The sequence below is a fragment of the Phoca vitulina genome, unplaced genomic scaffold (assembly GCF_004348235.1).
Source record: "Phoca vitulina isolate PV1807 unplaced genomic scaffold, GSC_HSeal_1.0 scaffold2, whole genome shotgun sequence".
Lineage (NCBI taxonomy): Eukaryota > Metazoa > Chordata > Mammalia > Carnivora > Phocidae > Phoca > Phoca vitulina.
Window position 1 is genome coordinate 6,381,426 of NW_022589705.1, and position 17,684 is coordinate 6,399,109.

Consider the following 17,684-nt stretch of genomic DNA (forward strand, 5'->3'; position numbering starts at 1 on the left):
TACTGTATGCCAGGAATTGTCTTAAACGGTTTTTTTTTTTTACATCATTTCATATTTAATCCTTACAACAACCTTATAGAATGAATATCTGTGTCTTTTATGGCAGAGAGTACCAAGACCCATATTAGTTATACTTAACCTCTTTGTGCCTCTTTCCTCATCTGCAAAATGAGGATAATGACAGTATTTATACCTCATGGGTTGTTACAAGAATGAGATGAGTTAATATTGGTGAAGTGAGTAGAATTAGGCCTGGTTCATAGTAAGTGCTTGGTAAGTGTTATCTATAATATTGTGATCATTCTATAGATAAGGAAGCAGGCTTAGAAGGATTAAGTAATTTGACTGAGGTTACACGGCCAAGAACCAAGTCTGGTGGTATCTGAACTCTGTAACTCCAATATTCTAGCTCTTAACCACTGATAGATGCAAATTATTTGATGTTCTTGGAATGTAGCATATAAGCAAGGCAGATGGCAGGAAGCAAGCTAGAATCAGAGGGTGAAAGATCTTATATATCACGTTAAGGAGTATGGACTTTATCTTGTCTCTGGACACCATGAAATATTTACTTGTTTACTTTTATCATTTAAACCAAAAACTATTCGAGTAGCAAATTTATTGACCATATTTTGTGTATGCGCTATAAAAGCACACGTATGTGTACATATGACATTTTTAAAAAGCTTTAAAACTTCATGATTGGCTTATCCCAGCTTTTTTCCATTAATTTTTGTTGGCCATGTGTTTGTTTTGCCATTTTGTTAGCATTGACTAACACCACAAACAGTAGTAAGGGTCAAATGTTTAAGATACGTTTGTGGAGGAAAAAACTTAATATTGAGTAAATTATATCTACTAATGTAACTTATTTCTGCAAACTAGTGTGTGGGGGTATTATTCAATTTTTATATAAGATCTTGGTTCAGTTCTTGGAAGTCTGTCGTTCCTTGGGAGTATGTTTTGATAACCACTTTGGTAGATTATGGAACACCAAAAACCACCAAAGGTTTTAACTGGTTTGTGATTTGATCATATCTAAGTTTTAGAAATATCACTTTGGCAACGGTACTGGAAGGGAGTTGATATTAGAGGCAGGTGGGCCATAGAGGAGGCTGTATTATGGTAGTTCTAGGAGAAGAATGATAAGTACGTAAGTTGAGGTTGTTGTAATAGGGATAGAAATAAAGAGACAGACATTCAGGAAGTTAGATTGGTGAGGATGTGTACTGACACTTATATACATATAATATTTAAAGAAGTTATGACAGTAACATCATAATAATTCTTGGACACTTACCTTGTACAGGAGACATATTATATATTATTTCATTTGATCCTTCTAATAACTCTACTGGTGTGTGTTATTCCCTTGTTATGGAGTAAGGCTTGGATTTGTTAAGAGTATAAGGCCCACCACCAAGTAAGTTGCAGAAGATTTGAATCCAGGTGTCCGGCCCCAGAGCCTGCACTCTTTGTTTGTATCCTGTACCCTGATGCCTCCCATATAAATACTATGATCTCTACCTATGTTTTATAACACGCCTTTTTAAAAAAAGATTTTATTTATTTGAGATAGAGAGAGTGAGAGAGAGCAAGAGAGAGAGCATGAGTGGGGGGAGGGGCAGAGGGAAGAGGGAGAAACAAGCTCCCTGCTGATCAGGGAACCTGACATGAGGCTCCATCCCAGGACCCGGGATCATGACCTGAGCTGAAGGCAGACACTTAACCAACTGAGGCTCCCCTAAACATTCCTTTTCTTTGGTTTGTTTCATTGACGCTGAGTTAAAGGTGATTTATTCTCTTCACCTAGGAATAGCTTTCTTACATTCAGAGAATCTTCTTATCTCTTCCCTCACTCCAAAAAAAGAAATTTAAAAAACGTTTTCATTAAAGAAGCCAAATATAAAAGGAGCACATTTTCTCTCCAGAATCTTTCTTTGCATTCTTAATCTAATAATAGCAATCAGTAAGCAGCACACTGAATTATAGCACATAGGCCCAGAAACTGGCTTTAATAAAAAACCAAAGGCTGTTTGTTATTAAAATATCTGGATGTATTTTATTCTTCTCTAACAGCAGTTGCCTATTGTGATATTTTATGCTTTGTGTATTTTTCCAGGGACATACTTTGTTCTGTGTTGATATGTAAAAGCCTTATGTTTCTGAACTGTTTCAGTGCCTGAAATTCAGTTAGCAGTAGACAATTCTCTTTAGATTTTTGTGTCCTAATATCCTTTCTCTAAACTCTTTGCCTTGCATTGAAGTGGACTCCAATGGCTATAGACAGACTTTCCAAATTTTTTGACCACACCTCACCATAATAAATACATGTACAGTCCATCTCTCTCTCTCTCTCTCTCTCACACACACACACACACACACACACCTCTGAAACAAACATTCTGAAGCAATACTTAACCCTTTCCTTCATGCAGTGTATTCTGATTTATACTATTGTTCACTATTCTATTTCATTAAAAACATTTTAAGACTTCCTCTTCCAGTTAGGATGTAGAAGAACTTGAAAAACATTTGTTCCCATAGTAACAAGAAATCCTGGACAAAATAAAAATCATGTACTTCTCTGAGGCTAGTGAATAGTAGTGGATGCAAGGAAATTTTGATGAACTGAATTCCAGAGTGAATTCCTTTCTAAGTGAACAAAGAGCCATAACAACTTTCATACCTGAGGACAAGCATATAGTCTGGATACAGGTAGCCCTGCATAGATGGTGAGGCTTCCCAGAGAAAAGGGAAAATCTGCCAAGTCTTTGTTCACAGTATGGACTGTTGGAATTGGAGTGTGGTGCTTGCTTCGGCAGCACACATACTAAAATTGGAATTGGAGTGCGGATTGGAATCTGGAAGAATCCCAAATGCAAAAACAAACTACTTGGCCCAATAATTATCTGCTGTTCCAGTTTTTACTAAGACAGCATCATTGCAGGGGGTATGGGAGGCACAAAGAAGTTTTATAGTCCCACATATTTGTGCAGTGATACCCTGCCAGGGTTGAATCCAGGGTTGAACCAAAAATAATTGAAACCGTAGCCATCTTTTTTCCAGCTCAAATATTGACAATATTTAAAAGGTAGCAGCAGCTCAGGAGGTTAGAGGTTGGGCTGATCCCAGGTGAATTCCCTGTAATAAGACCTGCTACCCAGCCTCAGCTCAACTTGACTCTAGGAGGAATCTGAATGATCAGCCCCTCAATCTAATTACCAGAGAGAGGAATGTTTATAATCTCAGAAATATATAAAGCAAAACAAACACAAAGTATATCTTTTCCTCTACTGTTCTTTTATAGGCAGTGCCAAGAATATGATTAAAAATTACAAGGCACTAGGGGTGCCTGGCTGGCTCAGTGGGAAGAGCATGAGACTCTTGATCTCGGGGTTATGAGTTTGACTCCACAGTGGGGGTAGAGATTAGTTAAATACATACATACATACATAAATTAAAATTACAAGGCACTAGAAGAAATAGAAAATGTGAACCATAATGAAGAGAAAAAAAGAGTCAATAAAGGAAAACCTAAAGATGACACAATTGTTGGCATTAGCCAACAAGGACTTTAAGATTATTATGAATATATTCAGGGAAAAATATGTAATGGGTGAAGAGATGGAATATTTCAGAAGAGGAATGGAAATGTTAGAAGAACCAGATAGAAAATTTGAAGCTGAAAAGTACAATATCTGAAATAATTATTAGATGGACTTAAAATCAGATTGGACTTTGCTCTGTAGAATGTTTAGTGAACTTGAAAACAGGTCAAAAAAATAAATGAACAGAGCACAAGTAACCTGTGGAATAATATTAAATCATCTAACATATATGTAATTAGAGTCACAAAAGGAGAAGAGAAAGAATGGGGCTTGAACTCATAATCCTGAGATCAAGAGCTGGATGCTCTACCGACTGAGCTGGCCAGGTGCCCCAGGATATAACTTCATACAATAAAATGCACCCATTTTAAGTGTATGGTCAATTAGTTTTGATAAACGTATACACCTTTGTAACTACCATCCCGATCAAGATTATAATATTTTCATCACCCCAAAAAGTTCCCTTATACTCTTTTGTTTTTATTTTTATTTTTTTATTTTTTAAATTTATTTATTTATTTATTTATTTATTGACAGAGAGAGAGACAGCAAGAGAGGGAACACAAGCAGGGGGAGTGGGAGAGGGAGAAGCAGGCTTCCCGCTGAGCAGGGAGCCCGATGTGGGGCTCGATCCCAGGACCCTGGGATCAAGACCTGAGCCGAAGGCAGACTCTTAATGACTGAGCCACCCAGGCGCCCCTACTCTTTTGTTTTTAGTTCTCACCCTCCTGGCCCTAGACAGGGCTTTCTGTAATGCTTTCTTTCATTATAGATTAATTTTGGCTGTTCTTGAATTTCATATAAATGGAATCATACTGTATGTACTTTTTTGTTTCTGCATGTTTTTGGGAGATGTCCACGTCGTTGTGCATATTGTTGGTTTTGCTCCTTTTTATTGCTGAGGAATATCCTATTGTATGAATATATTACATTTTGTTTATGTATTCGCTTGTCGATTGCCTTTTGGTTGTTTCTAGTTTGGGCTATTCTGAATAAAGAGGCTGTGAATATATTCATGTAGAAGTATGTGTGTAAACATAACATTTTTCCTCCACGTGAAATACCTACAAGTGAAATTACAACTTCATATGGCAATCATATGTTTAATTTTATAGGAAACTGCCAAACTGTTTTCCAAAGTGGTTGTACCATATTACAGTAGTAGTGTTTGAAAGTTCCAGGTACTCTGATACTTAGTATACATTTTTTACATTATAACCATTCTAGTGGGTCTGTAGTGGTATTTGGGGTTTTAATTTGCATGTCTTTAATGACTAATGATAGTGTACCTCTTTTCAGCTGCTTTATTGTACTTACTGGCTACTCATAAAATCTTTTGTAAAATGTCTATTCACATCTGATGCATATTTTCATTCTGTTGTTAGCCTTATCATTCATTTGTAATAGTTCCTTATATGTTATGGATTTAAGTGCTTGTTAAATATATGTATTTTGAATATTCTCTCCCTGTCTGTGGCTTGCTGTTTCATTTTTAAAACATCTTTAGAAGAGCACAAGATCTGGGGTGCCTGGGTGGCTCAGTCGTTAAGTGTCTGCCTTCGCTCAGGTTGTGATCCCAGGGTCCTGGGATCAAGCCCTGCATCGGGCTCCTTGCTCTGCGGAAAGTCTGCTTCTCCCTCTCCCACTCCCCCTGCTTATGTTCCTGCTCTCGCTATCTCTCTCTCTGTCAAATAAATAAATAAAATATTTAAAAAAAAAAAGAGCACAAGATCTTAATTTTGATGAAGTCCAGTTTATCGATTTCTTGCCTCTAGGGGTTAGTGCTTTTTGTATCCTAAGAAATCTTTTCCTTCCCTAAAGATTTTTTTTTGTCTATTTTTTTCTTCTAGGAGGTTTATAGTTTTATCTGTTAGGTTTAGGCTTATGATATATTTCAAGTTAACTTTTGTAAATGGTGTGGGTAAAAGTCAAGGTTAATTTTTTTCCCTGTAGATATCCATTTGTTCCAAAGCCATCTATTGAAAAGATTATTTTTTTTCCCCAGCTTTGTGGAAATCAATTGACTACATAAGTGTGGGTCTATTTCTAGACTCTGTACTGTTCTATTGATCCATTTGTTTCTGCTTTCACTAATCCACATTGTCTTGATTACTGTAGCTTTATAGTGTCTTGAAATCAGTAGTATATGTTCTTCAACTTTCTTATTTTTGAAAAAGTTTTAGGCTATTCCAGGTCCTTTGCATTTCCATATAAATTTGAGAATCAGCTTGTCAATTTCTGCAACAAAGCCTGCCGTGATTTTGATTAGGTCTGTGTTGAATCTACAGATCAATTTTGAGAGAATTTGATGTCTTAACAAAATTGAGTCTTCTAATTCATTAATGTGATGGATCTCTTTATTTATTTAGTAGTTCTTTAATTTTTTTTAGCAATATCTTGTATTTTCAGTGTACAAATTTTGTATCCCTAAGTACTTCATGATTTTTATGCAACTTTTTATGTTATTTTACATTTCATTTTCCAATTGTTTATTCCCCATATGTATAAGTACAAATTATCTCTTATATATTGACCATGTATCCTGAGACCTTGCTAAATTCCCTGATGAATTTTAGTAGCTTGTTATTGTAGATTTCTTTGGACTTTCTCCGTATACAATCATGTTGTTTTACTTTCCTTTTTTTTTTCATGCCATAAGTTTATTTACAAACATATTGAGTATGTTGAATTCAAGAGTTTGATTCATTTTTTCAAAGAGATTGCACCTCTTAAATGTTCCTTTTCACATCTGTTTAATGGATTAATTAAAACATCCTTATTTCTTAAGCAGCTGGTGTCTTACTATAAAAAAAAAAAGGTGCAGCAAATCCAGATCCAAAGTACACAGTTGTCATCATTAGTAACTGCCACTTGTTTTCCACTGAAAATGACAAATTCTTCCCTAGGCCCTCCTCATAGTGGCTCCTACAGACCACATAGGTTGTGAACCTCTGGACGCTCTGTCCCAACGTAGCGCTGTTGGAAGTTCTGCAAAAGGCGCAGGGACCCAAGATGTTAGAAGTGGCAGCACCACACCAAGTCCTCCTCTTCACGACCTTGTTCCCCAGCGTGTCAGAGCTGAAAGGGCACTTTTCCAATCTAAATAAAATAAAATGTTGAATAAAAGCAGTGAAAGAAGACAGCCTTGCCTTTTTCCCAGTCTTAAGGGAAAAGTGTTAAATCTTTTACTACTTAGTATGATATTGCAGTAGTTTTTTCATAGTTGCCATTTATCAGATTGTGGAAATTCAATTTCTGATTTGCTAGAGGGTTTTTTTCCCCAATTATGAGTAAGTGTGAAATTTTTTCAAATGCTTTTTTGCATCTACTAAGATAATTGCAAGAAAGCTTTTTTTCTTTATCTCATAAATAAAATGATTTTTAATTTTAAAGCAACTTTGCATTCTCTTATAAACTCTACTTAGGGGCGCCTGGGTGGCTCAGATGTTTGGGCGTCTGCCTTCGGCTCAGGTCGTGATCCCAGGGTCCTGGGATCGAGTCCCGTATCGGGCTCCCTGCTGGGCAGGGAGTCTGCTTCTCCCTCTCCCTCTGCTGCTCCCCCTGCTTGTACTCTTTCAGTCTCTTTCTCAAATAAATAAATAAAATCTTAAAAAAAAAAAATAAACTCTACTTAGTCATAACTTAGTATCTTTTATATCTGTGAGGTTTATTTGCTAATGTTTTTAAAGGACTTTCACATTTATGTTATGAGTTCTATTCTATATTTTTCTTTTCTTGTAGTGTCTTTGGTTTTCCAACAGGGTAATGTTGGTCTTATAAAATCAGTTAGAAAATGTTTCCTCTTCTATTTTCTGTAAGAGTTTGTGTAAGATTCATATTATTTCTTTGCATGTTTAATAAAATTAACAAGTGAAGCTGCGTGGACCTGGAGGTTTTTTTTAATGCAAAGGCTTTTAATTAAAATTTTAATTTTAGGGGCACCTGGGTGGCTCAGCTGGTTAAGCAGCTGCCTTCGGCTCAGGTCATGATCCCAGGGTCCTGGGATCGAGCCCCACATCGGGCTCCCTGCTCAGCGGGGAGCCTGCTTTTCCCTCTCCCTCTGCCTGCCACTCCCCCTGCTTGTGCTCTCTCTCTGTCAAATGAATAAATAAAATCTTTAAAAAATAAATAAATAAAATAAAAATTTAATTTTAAAAATAAATATATAGATACTCAGAATTCTTGTATCTTCTTGTGTCTGTTTTGGCAATTTGTATCTTTCAAGGAATTTGTCCATGTCATTTAAGTTGTCAAATTTACTACAATAAATTTATTCATAATCATCCTTTATATCCTTTAATGTAAGATCTGTGCTGATGACCCCTTTTTCATTCCTCATACTGCTAATTTGTGCTTTTTCTTTTTTTATTTGTTCCATCCACCTAGATGTCTATCAATTTATTGATGTTTCAAATAACTTTTTATGTTTCATTGATTTCTCTGTTGTTCAGTGGTTGCTATTTCATGAATATTTACATCTTATTATTTTCTTCTACTTGCTTTGAGTTTATATTTTTTCCTTCTTAAGAAACAACCTTAAATCATTGGGGTTTTTTTCAGATATTAAGTGGAATAATGACATTCAATTTCACTATAGGATTTAGAAGGATGTAATTTTGAAGAGGATGGTATGTTTTGTGCAGGACTGGCAGTAAGATAATTTTTTTTTTTTAAGATTTTATTCATTTATTTGACAGAGAGAGACACAGTGACAGAGTGAACACAAGCAGGGGGAGTGGGAGAGGGAGAAGCAGGCTTCCCGTGGAGCAGGGAGCCCGATGCAGGGCTCGATCCGAGACCTTGGGGTCATGACCTGAGCCGAAGGCAGCCGCTTAACGACTGAGCCACCCAGGTGCCCCAGTAGATAATTTAAACAGATGTCAACCTAGAGCATTTAATCTGGGGAATAATTTAAAATAATAACTTGCGAAACGTAATGGGATAAAACATGTTTTGATTTAAAACACCAAGATAGAGTGTTTCCAAACTTTTTTCTTTTATAACGTAAGCATTTATTTCCAAATATTTTGGCATTTTCCAGATATCTTTTGATTATTTATTTTTAATTAAGTTCCATTGTGAGTTAGAGAATCATTCTCAGGATGACTTCAATCATTTAAAATTCAGTAATTTTGTTTTATGGCCCAACATATGGTTTACTGGTAAATATCCTATGTATACTTGAATATATATTCTATTGTTGTTGGGTGTAGTGTTCTAAAATGTCACTTTGGTCAAGTTAATTAATGGTGGTTTCAAGTCTTTATATATTTCCTGATTTTCTGTCAATGTGGCTATTACTCATGAAGAGCGATGAAATCCTCAGTAAAATTACAGATTTGTCCATTTGTCCTTTTGGTTCTGACATTTTTTGCTTCTTATATTTTGAAACTCTGTAATTAGGTACATGAACATTTAGGATTGTTCAATCTTCTTGATGAATTGACTCCATTTTTGCTTGAAATGTCTTTTCTCTTTATCTCTGCTAATATTTCTTGGCTAGAAGTCTGCTTTGTCTGATATCAATACAGTCAATCCAGGGTTCTTATGATAATGCTTACTTTAGTGTTTGAACCTCTTTATTTTAACAGATATGTCTCTTTAGATTCAAAGTGCAGGGGCACCTGGGTGGCTCAGTCGTTAAGCATCTGCCTTCAGCTCAGGTCATGATCCCAGGGTCCTGGGATCGAGCTCTGCATCAGGCTCCCCGCTCAGCGGGAAGCCTGCTTCTCCCTCTCCCACTCCCCATGCTTGTGTTCTCTCTCTCGCTGTGTCTCTCTCTGTCAAATAAATAAATAAAATCTTTAAAAATAAATAAATAAATTCAAAGTGCAGTTTAAAGAAGTGCAGAGTTAGGTCTTGCTTTTTTTAAATCAAGTATGATCATCTTTGCCTTTTATTTAGAGTTTAGCTCATTTACATTTAACGTAATTATTAGTATGTTCAGATTTAAGTGTACAATCTTGCTATTCATATTCTGTTTCTGTTTGGTTTTTTGGTGGTGGTGGTTGTTCTTGTGATTCTTCCTTCTGTCCCCCAACCCCAGCTTTTTCTGCACTAAGTATTTTTTAGAATTCCATTCTTTTAGTGATTGCTTTAGAGTTCACAATGTACAACTTTAATCTTTCCCCTTCAAATAATGTACTAGGTGGGGCTCCTGGCTGCCTCAGTCAGAGGAGCATACGATCTTGATCTTAGGGTTATGAGTTTGAGCCCCATATTGGGTGTAGAGATTACTTAAAAATAAAATCTTAAAAAAAAAAACAAATAATGTACTAATTTATATATAAAGTAAGAAATTTAGGGTACTGTATTTCCATTTTTATTTCCCTTCTTTGTGCTCTTCTTACATTTTACTCCCCCATTACTATAAATTCCACAATATAGGGTAAACAGGGCCAGCTTCATGGTCAGATGATCAATGTAGCTGTACGGGGTCCTGCATTCAAAAGGTCCCTGTGGGGTTTTATGCTCTGTGGTAGCCATCTTGAAATTCTGTTGTGGGGTTTTTAAGAAGATTTTTATTTTTATAAAAGATTTTATTTATTTATTTGAGAGAGAGGGAAAGAGAGCATGGGAACATGAACAGGGGTGGGGCAGAGGGAGAGGGAGAAGCAGACTCCCCTTTGAGCAGGGAGCCCAACAATGCAGGGCTTGATCACAGGACACAGGACTCTGAGATCATGGCCCGAGCTGAAGACAGATGCCTAACTAATTGAGCCATAAAATCTGAGCTAAAGATTTTATTTTTTATTTTTAAGTAATCTCTACACTCACTGTGGGACTTGAACCCACAACCCCAAGATCAAGAGTTGCATGCTATACCGACTGAACCAGCCAGCCGCCCTTGAATTTGTGTTTTGTATGTGAAGTCTGATGGGACAATACAGTGTGTACCAGGGGTTGGAGCCTCAATTCACTCGGGGCCCTGCCTCCTGCCACCTCCTGAGGATGAGTTCTCAGCTGCCCAATCTCCAGCTAGCCCTGCATGGCCCTTCTCTACCTGCAGACCACTGTCACTCTGCTCTCGGCAAAAGCCTGGTGTGAGAGGGTTGAGGTTGGGCGTGTACGTTCGTGGTGTCTTGAAACAGGGCATGACAGTGGCTGTCCCACTCCACACTGGTAGCACCATGCTATATCTGGCGAGCAGCCAAGTGGAGGCCTTGGTTTTACAGAGGCAAGCCTATCACCCACCCTGATCCAGATTATCAAGTGTGTTCTGGGCAGAGGTTTATAGATCCTTGGTGGTTACCTGTCTGGCATGAGTTGAGGAGGCATGCCTATGGGATGTGGAGATACCTGGCTGTACTTCCCTAGACCCTGCCTCAGCCAGAGCATGACACGTTGGTTTGGTGGCTGGCAGGAGGGGATTCTAGCAGCCATTAGGCCCAAGCAAGCATGTGCATGCCCCACATCACAGTGCTGGGCTCCCAGGTTCCTGTGAGAATCTGTGCTCATTCCACAAGTATCCCTAGACCTGACAGCATTCTCTTGGCTCTTTCCAGGCCTGAGGGAACCCTCTCTTTCTCCTTCCAACCTTCTGAATCTGGCTGTGTATCTCTTTCAGCCAGCTTGAAGCACCCTTCAAGGCAAGCCAAAAATAGGAATTGTTTATTTCCAGTGATTCTGCATATAGGTTAAATGCTCTGATATGTGCGTTTAAAATGGCATTGCATACATATAGATGAATGGTACATTCATGCTAATAATTTAAATTTTTAATTTTTTTTTACTTAAAACATTAAATAATAAAATAAAGAACACTATGACAAATTCAAAGAGATTGCAGAAAAAAGGAAAAAAAGCTTGGTATCTTCCTTTAAAGCACTTTCCCTGCACATTTTCAGTTTGCACTGGGGGCCATAAATTATGTCACTGGCCCTGCATGCAGGTCTGCTGCTGACAAATTCTCACAGCTTTTTTCAATTGAAAATGTGTTTATTTCAACCCTCATTTTGAAGGCTATGTCTAGAATTCTAGATTCACAGTCCTGTCCACCTCCCCCGCCAGCACTTCAAATATTTTCCATTGTTTCCTGCTTACCTTCTTTTCTCTGTACGTGATATGTATTTTGTTGTTGTTGTTCTGGCCATTTATGAATTTTCTCTTTATCACTGATTCTCAGCAGCTTGATTATGGTTTGCCTTGATAAGGCTTTCCTTGTGTTTATCCTGTTTGAGATTTATTGAGCTTCCTAGATCTACAGGTTTAGAGTTTTCATCAGATTTAGAAAAATTTCAGCCATTGTTTTTTGAAATATTTGTTCTCTGTCTTCCTACCCCCTTCACTTCCGGGATTCCCATTGTATGTAAGGTAAACTGCTTGATACTGTTTTAGGGAGAATCTGGTTTTTGTTTTTGTTTTAGCTTTAGCTTTTCTTCTCTCTGTGCTTCAGTTTTGTTTTTGACAGTTTCTATTGCTCCTTATTTCACTTCATTGACCATTTCTTCGGCAGTAAGAAATTGAATCTGCTGTTCATCCCATCAGTGACTTTATTTCAGACAGGGCGTTTGTAAGTTCCAGAGATTCTGTTTGCTTTCATTTTTGTATCTTCATTTCTCTACTGATTATGTTTGTGTTTTCCTTTAAGCTTATGAATGTATTTAAAATATCCAACCTGAGGTCTTTATCTGCCAACTCTATCATATCTATCATTTTTGGTTCTGTTTCTGTTCCTATTGACTGATTTTTCTCCTGATTTCTCTCACTTTTAGGCTTCTTCACATGTTTTGTAATTTTGAGTGGATGTTGCACATTGTGAACGTTACATTGCTGCGTGTCTAGATTTTGTTGTCTTCATGTAAAAATTTCTGAGTTTTATTTTGGTGGGTACTTCAATTCCTTATGAATCAACGTGATCCTTTTAAGGCTTTTTTTATTTTATTTTATTTATTTATTTATTTTTTTAAAGATTTTATTTATTTATTTGACAGAGAGAGACATAGCGAGAGAGGGAACACAAGCAGGAGGAGTAGGAGAGGGAGAAGCAGGCTTCCCCGTGGAGCAGGGAGCCCGATGTGGGGCTCGATCCCAGGACCCTGGGATCACGACCTGAGCCGAAGGCAGACGCTTAACGACTGAGCCACCCAGGCGCCCCTTAAGGCTTTTTTTAAAAAAATGTTATTTATTTGAGTGAGAGAGAGAGAGCTAGCGAGCACGAGTGGGGGAGGGGGAGGGCGTGGCAGAGGGAAAGGGAGAAACAGACTCCCCACTGAGCAGAGAGCCCAAGGTGGGGCTCAATCCCTGGACCCTAAGATCATGACCTGAGCCAAAGGTGGGCGCCTAACTGACTGAGCCGCCTGCTTTCAAGGCTTTTTTAAAGCTTTAGGGTAGCTCGAAAGTAGTCTTTATTCTAGGGCTAGTTTAGTCCTACTGACTAGCCATGACGTCCTAACGTCTCTACTGGATTGCCTGGGTGTTCAACAAGTCTGCTCCTCTATGGATCATTGGAAGTTGAACATTTCCCAGCCCTTTGTGAACTCTGGGTATTAGTCAGCTTACAGGTCCCCTGTAGTTGTTCTTTCCCCGGTAATTTGTTTCCAGCCTTGTGCAGTGTTACCCTGTGCGTTAGCAGCTTAGTATTCAAACCAAGACTCAAGGGGATCCTATGTAGATTTCTGGAGCTTTTTCTGTGTTGCTCCCTCCTATCTGATACGGGGCCCTGAAAATTCCATCTTTCCTCGTCCCTTCAAACTCTGACCCCTTTATCTGTACCTCAGCAAGGTTATCATGTTCTGTGCTGTTTTCTGGAAAGAGCCTCCAGGGTGAAAACTGGGCCAACATAGTGCCTGCCTCATTTGTTTTTCTTCATTCAGAGATTACAGTCCTATGTTTGTTATCCAATATCGAAAGCATTTATTTTATTTCATATATAAGTCCGGTTTTATAGTTATGTTGGGAAGGCAAGTCTACCTCAGTGACTCTATCGTGGCCAGTGGAGAGAGTCTTCCTTGTCCCTTTCATCAATTTTCTTTCTAATTGAGGTAAAATTCACATAAAAATATTAATCATTTAAAAGCATACCCTTGGGGCGCCTGGGTGGCTCAGTTGGTTCAGTGTCAGACTTGGTTTCAGCTCAGGTCTTGATCTCAAGGGTTGTGAGATTGAACCCCACCCCGCAACCACCAACCCCACACTCCCTAACCCTCCCCACCTCACTGCCTGTTGGGCTCCGTGCTCAGCGGGGAGTCTGCCTGAAGAGTCTCTCCTTCTGCCCCTACCCCTCATTCTCATGCACACGCCCTCTCCCTCTCTCTAAAATCAGTCAGTCAATCATTAAAAGCATACCCTTTCATCAGTTTTTAAATCAACTTTTAGAATGTTCCAAATTCCTCCTATTTTGTCAGATATTTATGTTTGATCAAATAAAGTATTTTAAAGGATTTGGAGTGAGAAGCTTTCCCATGTAAGGCTTGAGTTACTAAAACAGAGCATCATTATTCTCTTTTCCAGAGAATTTCACTTACCCAAATGGACTCAAATTGTTTTCTTTTAATATGCTAAAAACACAGAATCCTATATGTGGTAAGTTATAGTATACATTACATTTTAAGCTGATAAACTACAGTTGATGTGTTTCTTGGATGAAAGTAAATACTCGAAAAAACAGAAAATAAAAACAAGGGGACTTGATGAAGGATCACCTCTTTGGGAACAAAGAACAGGAAAAAAAAGTTTGATTAGTACCCTTTATTCCAAGCATGCTGTTTTATTATACTTACAAAATCATGCTTGATTTTTCATATTTGTACGTCTTTTGTTCTGTTGCTCTTTCTTCTGTTGAGATGTCCATTGTGGTTAGCGAGTGCTCACCCTCCTCTTTAAGTTGTGAGTCCTGCCTGCCTTAGTCATCTTTAAAGGGAGGGAAGTCTGACTCATTTTGTGGTATTAAGAGAAAAAAGAATTCTAAAAACTGTTGAAGTTGTCACATTTTCTCAGTCTGTGTTTTTGTTAGGACTGTTGCAGCAAACTTGAGGAAGCAATCTCTAGGGACAAATGTGTGAGTTGGCTTCAGGGAGTTTTCCAAAAGATGAAGCTGTGGAGAGATCTAGGACTTGAAAGCTGGGCCAGCACTTAGGGCTTAGAATGTTCCTGGTAGTGGTAGTCAACGCAAGAAACTGGGGAGGTGGCGAGTGGGACATATAGGATCTCACAGAGAATGAGAGCCATGGGGAGCAGGTCCTGAGGAGGAAGGTGGCTCAGAATTTAATTAGGTTCAAGTCAGACATGAGATGCCTCCTGCTTTGGTGAGTGATTCTTATTTTTTGGAGGGGACAAAATCAGAACTTGTGTATTAGAATAGACAAGCCACATTATAAAGAGTTTAATCTGTCAAAAATTGGAACTGTGAAATCAGATATAAAGATAAATTCTCTGTACTGTCTAGGTAGACATCCGTCTAGTTAGAATGCGTTAAAACTTTTTTGTTTCTGAAATCGTTTGTCCATTTTTTTGAAAGCTGTGGCGAATTAATATGTACATTTAGGAGCAAGTAGCATTTCTGTTTATAATGCCCGCTTCTGTTAGGAGTGTCTTATGTTGGGGGCCTGGGTGGCTCAGTTGGTTAAGCGACTGCCTTCGGCTCAGGTCATGATCCTGCAGTCCCGGGATCGAGTCCCACATCAGGCTCCCTGCTCAGCAGGGAGTCTGCTTCTCCCTCTGACCCTCCCCCCCTCTCATGCTCTGTCTCTATGTCATTCTCTCTCTCAAATAAATAAATAAAATCTTTAAAAAAAAAAAAGGAGTGTCTTATGTTGCTGTGCTAGCCCATTGCCACAGAAACACCATCAATACACATCATTCATATTTGTGTGTGAAGTCCATAATTAGCATTTGTTGCTAGTAATTTTGAAGTTAAATTTCTTTAGCCCTAAAAAAAAATTTCTTTAACCTTAGCAAATTTCATCTTTCTTCCCACTTTGACCCATTCATACTTTACATTCATTCATACATTACATACATTCGCATAGTAACAAAGAAAAAGTAAAGAAAGCATTAACAAAGACTGCTGAAAACCTCTACTAGGCTCCTAGGAGAGAGAAAAATACAGTTGACCCTTGAACGACACATGTTTGAATTGTACGGGTTCACTTCTAGGTGGATATTTTGCGTTAAGTAGTGTACAGCACTGTAAATATATTTTCTCTTCCTTGGGATTTTTCTTTTTTTTTTTTTTAAGATTTTATTTATTTATTTGACAGAGAGAGACACAGCGAGAGAGGGAACACAAGCAGGGGGAGTGGGAGAGGGAGAAGCAGGCTTCCCGCTGAGCAGGGAGCCCAATGCGGGGCTGGATCCCAGGACCCTGGGACCATGACCTGAGCTGAAGGCAGACGCTTAACGACTGAGCCACCCAGGCGCCCCTCTTCCTTGGTATTTTTCTGAATATTTTCTCTGGTTTATTGTAAGAATACAGTATATTAAAAAAAAGAATACAGCATATAATACATAGGTGTTAATCAGCTGTTAATGTTATCGGTAAGGCTTCTTCCTGCCATCTGTAGGCTGTTGGTAACTAAATTTTGGAGGAGTCAAAAGTTACAGGCAGATTTTCAACTGTGCGGGAGGTCAGCATCCTTCACCCTGGCCTTGTTCAAGGGTCAACTGTACTCCCGTCTTGTCTATAGTGAGGAAAACATGAGTCTCAAGGACACCCTAAAATCCTTAGGAATCCTCTGTGAACAGTAGAAGCGGCAAAAGGATTTTCAGTTTAATAAATGAGCGGCCACTGACTGGCCCTTCACATTGTATGCATTAGTCTTTCATGGAGAGTTCTGGGCCTGGGTGCCAGACGGCGCGGGCGGGTCACTCAAAGCAAGGAAGCTGTGGTGGTGGTGGCGGCAGCCAAAAAAAAAAAAAAATTCTGCAACAACAGCTTTAGTATTTTGGGGCTTTGGGTTTTTTGTTGTTTTTTTTTTTCCACCCACATTAACTTTCTTAAGGTTATTTAGAATGATTTTTTTTTCATTAGATCCTCATCCAAGTTTATTTGCAGGCAAAGCTGATTTTCCTACAAACTTGTACGAATGGTTGAAAGGAAAGTTGATGGAAGCCCTGATTAACAATTGTCCTGCCTAGAATACATTTTGTGTGTGAATTGTGTATCAGTTTTGGTCAGCTGCCCTGACAGAGCCGGGCCAAGATATTTTCCTGCCTGTTAATCAAGGCCCCACAGACAAAGCTCAAGGAAGGATGACCCCTGCCTCAGGAAGTTTTGAATCAGTTGTTATTTATAACCAGTATACAGGAGAACTTGAGATCGGGTCTTTACTCAGTGATAAGAAAAGTTCTATGCCAATTTTTACATTTGAGGAAACATTTATGGGCCTCAATGAGTGAAGCCTGTATGTGAAAGGAAGCACTGTGACAGAGCCTGTAAGTATTTTTGCCGATTTGGGTCAAGGGTGTGGTGGCAGCCATGTGCAAAGTTCAGTCGGTGACGAAATAGGTTATGATATTTTAAAGCACCTGATAGTTAATGGCACATTGGCTTTTCATTAGCACCGTGCATATGGAATCCTGGGCTGCTAATAGTAAAGTTGAAATCAGGGTATGTTGAAATAAGGGCTAGTATTATCTCCCCACGTAGGAGAGAAGGAGGAAATTAGGTGTTGATGTGTTTCCAGACTAACTGGCTCTTCTCTGGATGTATACATAAACTTTTTACTTAGTTGAGATGTATTTCTGTAAATGTATGCTTTTTATAATACTCTGTTGGTCCTTGTTTCATTAAGAGAAGTTTTCATAACGAATTGATTTTATAAAATAACATTGTATACTACTATGTGTAATCTCTTATAAAACCTCATTCTACCTAACTTTAGGAAATTAAATACAGCAGAACATTAAAGCTGACAATTTGAGAAATATCACAAGTAATATTTCCTCTGTGTTCTATCACCACCCTAGGAATGCGTTTATGGAGTTGAATTACTTAGTGGATGACAGGTGCATTTTTACATAGGCAATGTAAATGAATTATTTAGGGATAGATAGGCAGTGTTGTAGTGGACTTTAAATTAGGAAATTATAAAACTGTGCTAACCTATGATTGTCTCTTTTTAATAGGAATAT